This window comes from Heterodontus francisci, unplaced genomic scaffold, assembly GCF_036365525.1.
Source record: "Heterodontus francisci isolate sHetFra1 unplaced genomic scaffold, sHetFra1.hap1 HAP1_SCAFFOLD_51_1, whole genome shotgun sequence".
Classification (NCBI taxonomy): Eukaryota; Metazoa; Chordata; class Chondrichthyes; order Heterodontiformes; family Heterodontidae; genus Heterodontus; species Heterodontus francisci.
Window position 1 is genome coordinate 1,263,490 of NW_027141937.1, and position 9,270 is coordinate 1,272,759.

The 9,270-nt window shown below is 44.0% G+C and overlaps 1 non-coding gene across 1 annotated transcript; it reads right to left on the minus strand.

Moving 5' to 3' along the window:
* Positions 1-4,054: 4,054 nt before the first annotated feature.
* On the minus strand, positions 4,055-4,136 carry trnas-gcu (transfer RNA serine (anticodon GCU)). The gene has a single exon. It is a non-coding gene; the product is annotated as a tRNA-Ser (tRNA).
* Positions 4,137-9,270: the final 5,134 nt, after the last annotated feature.

Genomic DNA, 9,270 nt, shown 5'->3' on the forward strand with positions numbered 1-9,270 from the left:
AATCATATCATCACATCATGATTAACATCACTCAGACACCTGAAACATGAGGTCACTGACGAAGTCATGATGACCGAATTTCTCATGAAATGTCAACTGAACTAACTGACTGGAAGAATTGCTTGAATTCCACATGATCAGAGAGGCACAGCCTCATATAAATGAAACGTTACAATTCTAAACTGGGTGCAGGAGCAGAGAGACAATGTACACCAATGTTAGAAGGATTGAAAAGGTAGCTAAGAGCAAACAGAGACACTTGGCTTTATTAATAGAGGCATAGAGTAAAAACATATAAGTTATGCTAAACCTTTATAGAATACTGGGAATGAATGGCCTCTTCCTGTACCTCCACAGAAAGCTTCCATTCCAGGTTTACACACACTCATCAGGATCACTCTCCACAGATCCTGCCACTCCAGGCTCGGACACCCACTTCAGGATCACTCTCCACAGATCCCGCCACTCCAGGCTCGGACACCCACTTCAGGATCACTCTCCAGACATCCCAGCACTATGGGCTCGGAGACCCTCTTGAGAGATCCTAAATCTCCAGACACGGACATCCTTTGAGGACCACTCTCCACAGATTCTTCCCTCGAGGCTCAGACACCCTCTTCAGAATCACTCTCCATACATCCCGCCACTCCACACACGGATATCTCCCTCAGGATCCGATCAAGGAATGTTGCTTGTCACTTATCAGCTCAAGCCTGAATGTTGTTCAGGTCTTGCTGCTTGCAGGCACAGACTGCCTCAATATCTGAGGAGTTATGAATCATCAGCGAACATTCCCACTTCTGACTTATGTTGAAGAGAAAGCCATCAATGAAACAGCTGAGGATGGTTGGGCCTCGGACACTGCCCTGAGAAACTAGGTATCCAGTCATGAATGGTGGTGGACAATTAAATAACGAACCAGATGAGGAGGGCCCAAAAACATTCCTATCCTCAATGTTGGTGGAGCCGAGCACGTCAGTGCAAAAGGTGAAGCTGGGGCATTTGAAACCATCTTCAGTCAGAAATTGCTCAGTGGATGATTCATCTCGGCCTCTTGAGGTCCCCAGCATCACAGCTTCCAGTTTTCAGCCAGTTTGCTTCACTCCACATAATGGCAAGAAACAGCTGAAGGCACTCGATACAGCAAAGACTATGGGCCCTAACAACATTCCGGCTCTAGTACTGAAGAATTGTACTCCAGAACTAGCTGCACCCTCAGCCAAGCTGTTCCAGTAGAGCTACAACACAGGCATCTACTTGACAAAGTGGAAAATTGTCCAAGTGTGCCCTCTCCATAAAAAAAATGCAGGACAAATCCAATCTGACCAATTGCCACCCCATCAGTCGACTATCAATCATCAGCAAAGTGATGGAAGATGACACCAAAAGTGCTATCAAGCACCACACATGTAGCAATAATCTGATCATTGATGCTCAGTTTAGGTTCTGCCATGGTCTCTCAGCTCCAGGAAATAATTTGGCAGACAGAGGAGAATGTGGGAAAATGTGAGGTTATCCACTTTGGTAGGAAGAATAGAAAAGGAAAATATTATTTAAATTGTGAGAGATTACAGAATGCTGCGGTGTAGAAGGATCTGGGTGTCCTCGTACATGAATCACAAAAAGTTACCATGCAGGTACAGCAAATAATTAGGAAGGCAAATGGAATGTTACCCTTTATTGCAAGGGGGATGGAGCATAAAAGTAGAGAAGTCTTGCTACAAATGTACATGGTGCTGGTGAAACCACACCTGGAGTACTGTGTACAGTTTTTGTCTCTTTATTTAAGGAGGGATATACTTGCATTGGAGGCAGTTGAGAGAAGGTTCATTGGATTGATTCCTGTGATGAAGGTGTTGTCTTATGAGGAAAGCTGAGCAGGATGGACTGATACTCATTGTAGTTGAGAAAAATGAAAGGTGAACGTATTGAGACATATAAGATTCTGAGGGGGCTTGACAGGATAGATGCTGAGAGGATGTTTCCTCTCGTGGTGGAATCTAGAACTGGGGGACACAGTTTCAGATCTAGGGGTTTTTCATTTAAGAAGGAATTTCTTCTCTCAGAGGGTCATTAATCTTTGGAATTCTTTACCGCAGAGAGCAGTGGAGGCTGGGTCATTGAATGTCTTCAAGATTTTTACCGACAAGAGAGCCAAGGGTTATGTGGGCAGGCAAGAAAGTGGGGTTGAGGTCATGATCAGGTCAGCCATGATCCTATTGAATGGCGGAGCAAGCTCGAGGGGCCAAATGGCCTACTCCTGCTATTAGTTCTTCTGATCTTATGTTCGTATGATCTCATTGCAGCTTGGTCCAAGCAGAGACGAAAGAGTGGAATTCCAGAGGAGAGGTGAGAGTGATTACCCTTGAGTGAGTGTGGCATCAAGGATCCCCAGCAAAATTGAAGTCAATGGGAATCAGGGGGAAAACTCTCCACTTGTTGAAGTCATACCTCGCCCAAAACAAGATGTTGTGGTTCGTGGAGGCCAATCATCTCAGCCCAAGACATTGCCTCAAGAGTTTCTCAGGTTAGTGTCCTAGACCCAAACATCCCAGCTGTTTCATTGACGACTTTCTCTTCAACATAAGTCAGAAGTGGGAATGTTAGATGATGACTCACAACTCTTCAGATACTGAAGCAGTCTGTGCCTGCAAGCAGCAAGACCTGAACAACATTCAGGCTTGAGCTTATAAGTGACAAGCAACCTTCTGGCCACACAAGTGCCAAGCAGTGAACATCTCCAATGAGAGAGAAAAAAAATCTACCTTTTGATATTCAGAAGCATTATCATCGTTAAATCCCCCACCATCAACATCTTGACCAGAAACGTAACTAGACCAGTCACATCTATGCTGTGGCTATAAGCGCAGGTCAGAGATTACGAATTCTGCAGCAAGTATCTCACCTCCTGACACCCCAAATCCTGTCCACCATCTACAAGGCACAAGTCAGGAGTGTGATGGAATACATCCCACTCAACAACACTCAAGATTCTCAACACCATCCAGGACAAAGCAGCGCACTTGATCGGCACCTAACCCGCCACCTTAAACATTCAATCCCTCCACAACCTGTAAACAGTGGCTGCAGTGTGTACCATCTCCATATGCACTGCAGCAAGTATCCTTCAACAGCACCTTCCAAACTCGTGACCACTACCACCTCGAAGGACAAGGGCAGCACATGCATGGGAACTCACTACCTGCAGGTTCCCCTCTAAGTCACTCACCATCCTGACTTGGAACAATATAGCCATTTCTTCACTGTTGTTGGGTCACAATCCTGGAACTCCCTCCCCAATAGCACTGTGGGTGTTCCTGCACCATATGGACTGCACCAGTTCAAGAAGGCAGCTCTCCACCACCTTCTCAACGGCAATAGGAATGGGTAATAAATGCTCGCCTTATCAGCGATACTCACACCCAAGAATGAATAAAAACCAAATCACTCTCCACAGATTCCCCACAATCTGGGCTTGGACATTTACTTCAGGAGCACAGAGCTTTATATCACTGCAACATGAGTTCCAATCTTCAGATTCTGTTCACTTTTCACATTATTTTCTACCAGTCCACTAGCTTTTATTAATTCAGTATTCGGGTCTCTGCTCCTCCGCCGTTTCTAACATCTCACCTCTTACAAAAAAACACTCTAATCTAGGTAGTAGGTAGTAGATGACCCCTCATTTTGAACTCCATCTGCCAAAGCATTGCTCACTCACTTAATCTATCAAGAAGATTTGAAAATAAATTTCTTGCCAAAGGATAATTTTCTGCATCTGCTCCCTCGCCATTTGCTTTTCCCATTTGTCTTTCACTTGGTGCAAATCCAGAGAAAGTAAAGATGGAAGGAAGGAGGGGAGGAAAAATCCTGCTCCGTTTCGTGATCCCTATTTGATCTTATTTCCAGTGTAGTTTGGGTGAAGAATTCCAATTGTCTGTCTCAATTTTAATAAAGTATAACCAATTCTGGAATCACTGCCTGGACATTGACAAGAACAGGTTTCGAGGCTGACTTTACACATAAACAATACACTGAACAGTTCATGAACTAGCGACAAGAATGGGATTCGAACCCACGTGTGCAGAGCACAATGGATTAGCAATCCAGCGCCTTAACCTCTCGGCCACCTTGTCAGTTGCATAAACATAGCTGTCACCTTCAGCACAGCTTCTGGCTGTGCAGCCAGCTGTGTAATGATGGAAATATATCTTCTGTCAGTAAATGAAGTTGGGAATGGAGCGGTGTGAAACATTTCCAGACCATGTCCAACAAGTTTCTACTCAGTGTGAAAACCCACCACGGAAAGACTGGAACATACAATCATTTCATCACATCATGATTAACATCACTCAGACACCTGAACCATTAGGTCACTGACGAAGTCATGATGACCGAATTTCTCATGAAATGAAAACTGAACTAACTGACTGGAAGAATTGCTTTAACTCCACATGATCAGCGAGGCACAGCCTCAGGCCGACTTGTCGGGTGGTGTAAACAGATATCACTGCTTCTGATCTTCACCAGAACAGAGAGTGAGATGTAACATTGATCATCAAACAGACTGTGAGAGAATACAACAGAATAAAACACATGGAGAGACACTGTGGAATAACAAATAGATTTGATTGGAATGTTGAAATTTTGATTGGAATGGATAAAACACCAGAAACAGCAGATTAAATTGGGATTCTCATCATTATATTGATCTGGGACAGAAAAGAGAAACTGATGGAAAGAAGAGAAGAAGGAAGAAAAGAAAGGATGGAACTGTTCAATTTTTTCAGTTTTTTCAATCGCCCATCAAATCTGATTAAAAAAATTGCAAATAACAGAGAATTTCACCAAAAATGGAGATTAAATTTTGCTGAAACCTTGGATCGAAGGATGCCCCAACAGATCACCTGTTTAACTGTCTCCTCACTGGGGGATTTCAATCAGTGAGCAATATTATTCTCTACTTTTTTTGTTAATTGGTCCCAGAACTGTCACTTGGAATTAATATCTGTGTTCCTATTCCTGAATAATAAAATTGTGAGGTTCTCGATATTTTCTGGACACAGTTCCTGCTGAAAGAACTAAGAACTCTTTTCTAATTTACACAATGTCCTTGGTGCTGCTCTCTCTTCTCCCAAACTTCATCTCATGTGACTGTTACATCATCACTCTGACAGTGGGAGGGGTTGATCCCACTATCTTCAGCATTAACCCTTTACATCCTTATACCACACTGTCTGTCCAAAAAAAATGGGTGGAGGGAACTTCCTTCATTTATCAAAACACCAACAGCAGCACAGTGGCGCAATGGTTAGCACCGCGGCCTCACAGCTCCAGCGACCAGGATTCAGTTCTGGGTACTGCCTGTGTGGAGTTTGCAAGTTCTCCCTGTGTCTGTGTGGGTTTCCGCCGGGTGCTCTGGTTTCTTTCCACCTCCAAAAGACTTGCAGGTTGATAGATAAATTGGCCATTGGAAATTGTCCCTTGTGTAGGTACGTGGTAGGAGAATGGTGGGGATGTGGTAGAGAATATGGGATTAATGTAGGATTAGTATAAATGGGTGGTTGCTGGTTGGCACAGACTCGGTGGGCCGAAGGGCCTGTTTCAGTGCTGTATCTCTAAATAAGAAAAGTAAAATAAAAGCTACCAGTCGTAACTCAACTCAAACCCATTAGAGAGATAGAGGGAGACTGTCAGAGAACTTCCTGCATCCAGTCCTGACCCTGTCACACTCAGCAGCTTCTCACCCAGACCCCACTCTCATCAACAATGAACATTGTTACCGAGACCCTTCAAATACTGTTTATAAAAGGTAGAAAAATTCAAACTTCATCACAGCTCGATTGAATAGAACAAAGTTTAATATCTTCTCGTCATCACTCGGTAACCACATGAGACAGTCCTCAAATCAGTAGCATAAATTATCAGCTGTAAGAATGTTTATCATTGGGTTGAATCATTTCTGTGTGAGGAATGTTCCAGCATCATAAACCAGAGGAATGTGTTGACTGAGCTGTGTCTTCATCTCTTCTGGGCAGTTGGACTGTTCACCCTTCATTCTGCTCTGATTCACTTTCCCAAAGCGGATCTACAGATTCTCAAATCTGGAGACTGGGTTTTCTTATTTGGTTCCTGTTGATTTTTCTTCCTCCTGAATGATAATATATTCCAAACTCGGATGAACCTTGCCCTGTCTCCCAGTGTCGGTTAAAAGCGACAAATAACGGCACCAACATTCTGAAACAGACAACACGGTCACATTCTGCTTCAGTGAGATTAATGCGGAGGCAGTTTCCGTGTCGAATGCGATTGTGAACAAATTTCTCTCAAGGAAATTGTGAGTGATTAAGTATTTGCACTGAATTTCTGCGCAAGAAGGGACAGTTTCAAACAGCCATTCCCAAATCAATTCCTTCACAAAGACAAAGACTGTGCTGTCTTAACGTGTGACTCAACGTCACAAACAAATTTGAACTCGAAGTTCAGGAGAAGACAGAGATGTGAATGCTTGACAGTGTAATCTTTAAATCATAATTTTCCGTTTCTTCGTTGAAGTGAGGCTCAACCCTAAGCCACTAGAGATCGCGGAAAGCTACAAACTTGGATCCCGAAATCAGAAAAGTAGTGAAACAGTTGGTGAGTACATTGTGACACTGAAGAATTTATCACCACATTGCAACATTGGCACATTCTTAGACCGTACATTATGAGACAGATTTGTGCTTATATTGGTGGATGAGAAAAGATACTAAACACACAAAATCCCAATTTGAGCTAGTGTGTAAGATTGCTCTTTCCATGGAGATAGTATCAAAGAATGCTCGTGAATTTCGTCCTATGCCAGTGACAGTAACACACTTCAGAGGAACTTAAACACACTGGTAAAATGGGCTTTCACACAACAGATAAAATTTTACACAGAAAATTGTGAAGTGATACAGTTTGGGAGGAAGAATGAGACAATGTACACCAATCTTTTTTGATCAAGGTTTGAAAAGGTTGCGAAGAGCAAACAGGACACTTGGCTTTATTAATAGAGGCATAGAGTAAAAGCAAATAAGTTATGCTAATCCTTTATAAAACACTGGGGCTGAATGGCCTACTCCTGCACCTCCACGGAAAGCTTCCACTCCAGGCTCGGATACCCTCTTCAGGATCACTCTCCATACATCCCGCCACTCCACGCACAGATATCTCCCTCAGGATCAGATCACAGCTCCACAGTCCTGCCACATCCAGTCGTGAATGGTGGTGGATAATTAAATAACTAACAAGATGAGGAGGCTCCAAAAACACTCACATCCTCAATGATGGTGGTGGTGAGCACGTCAGTGCAAAAGATGAAGCTGAAGCATTTGCAACCATCTTCAGTCAGAAATATTAAGTGGATTTGATCTGTGCTAATTTCAGCTCCTCATGCTCGCTGGTGCCTTGGTTCTCTGGTGCTAATTTCAGAGTAAATCATGCAGCTTGACAATTGGAGCCAAAGAAAAGGACACAGGAGAGGTTGAAAGTGCCAAAACCTGGGATTGAACCAAGAACTGTTTAACTGTTAGTACAGCACGAACTCAACAAAGCTATTTCAACAACACACTAAAGCCACCATTCTGTCACTGCTTTGGAAGACAATATATACATTAAAGTGTTTGTAAAAAGTTACAGAGCACAACATGTGAGTAATATTCCCCATTGTTTTCTCAGTACTGAGGGATTGTGAAGTGGGAGACAGCCAGAAGTCCCACTGTGCCACACTGACCCTGAGCTGTGAGTGAAATGAGATAAAGTTCAATCTTTAGCAGAGAGATTCTGGAGAGAGGTAAGAGTCCTGAATCAAGGAAAGACTTTCTGACACAATAAAAGCAAAATACTGCAGATGCTGGAAATCTGAAATAAAAACAAAAAGTGCTGGAAATACTCAACAGTTCTGGCAGCATCTGTGGTGAGAGAAACAGAGTTAATGTTTCTGGTTAGATTAGATTAGAGATACAGCACTGAAACATGCCCTTCGGCCCACCGAGTCTGTGCTGCACATCAGCTACCCATTTATACTAATCCCGCACTAATCCCATATTCCTACCAAACATCCCCACCTGTTGCTATATTTTCCTGCCACCTATCTGCACTACTGACAATTTATAATGGCCTATTTATCTATCAACCTGCAAGTCTTCTGGCTTGTGGGAGGAAACCCACTCAGACACAGGAAGAACTTACAAACTCCACACAGGCTGTACCAGGAATCGAACCCAGGTCCCTGGAGTTGCGAGGTGGCGGTGCTAACCACTGCACCACTGTGCTGATCTCTGACTTTTCTTCAGAACTGACACTGGTTAGAAAAGAATTAGGTTTTAAACAAGTGAAGGGGAGGGGCATTTGGGAGAGAACAAAGGGGAAGGTGTTTGATAGGGCAGAGGGCAGGAGAGATTAAATAACAAAGCTGTCCTGGGACAAAGGCAAAGAGTGTGTTAATGCTTGTGGTTGCCTGACACCAGTCATGCTCTGATGTTATTGAACACAATGTTCAATCCACAAGGCTGTTGAGTGCAGAATCAAAAGGTCAGGTGCTGCTCCTCGAGCTTGGGTTGATTTTAACTGGAACACTGGAGCAGACCAAAGACAGAAATGTTGACATGAGAGCAGGGGGGAGTGTTGAAATGGCAAGCAACCAGAAGCTCAGGGTTATGCTTTCGGCCTGAGCAGAGGTGTTCCACCTAATCTGCGTTTGGTCTCTCCAGTTTAGAGGAGACCGCATTGTGAGCAGTGAATACAGTATACATAATTGAAAGAAGTACAAGTAAATCGCTGCTTCACCTAAAAGGAGTGTTTGGGGCGTTAGCTAATGAGCAGAGAGGAGGGAAAAGGGCAGGTATTATATCTCCTGCGATTGCATGGGAAGGTGCCTTGGGAAGGGGACAAGGTATCGGGGGTCATGGAGGAGTGGACCAGGGTGTCACGGAGGGGACAATCCCTTCACAATGTTGACAGGGGATGGGAGGATGCGTTTGGTGGTGGCATCACGCTGGAGGTGCAGGAAATGGTGGAGGATGATCCTTTGGATGTGGAGGCAGGTGGGGTGGAAAGTGAGGACAAGGGGCACCCTGTCGCAGTTCTGGGAGGGAGGGGAAGGGGGCAGGCAGAGGTTGAGAGTCCTGTCAACTACACTGGGAGGGGGCGGGGTGGGGAGTAGTTGAAATCTGGTGATGTTGTTGAATTTAATTTCAAACACTCCTTGAACTCTCTGCTGATGAAGACTGAAAAAGGGAAGAACAA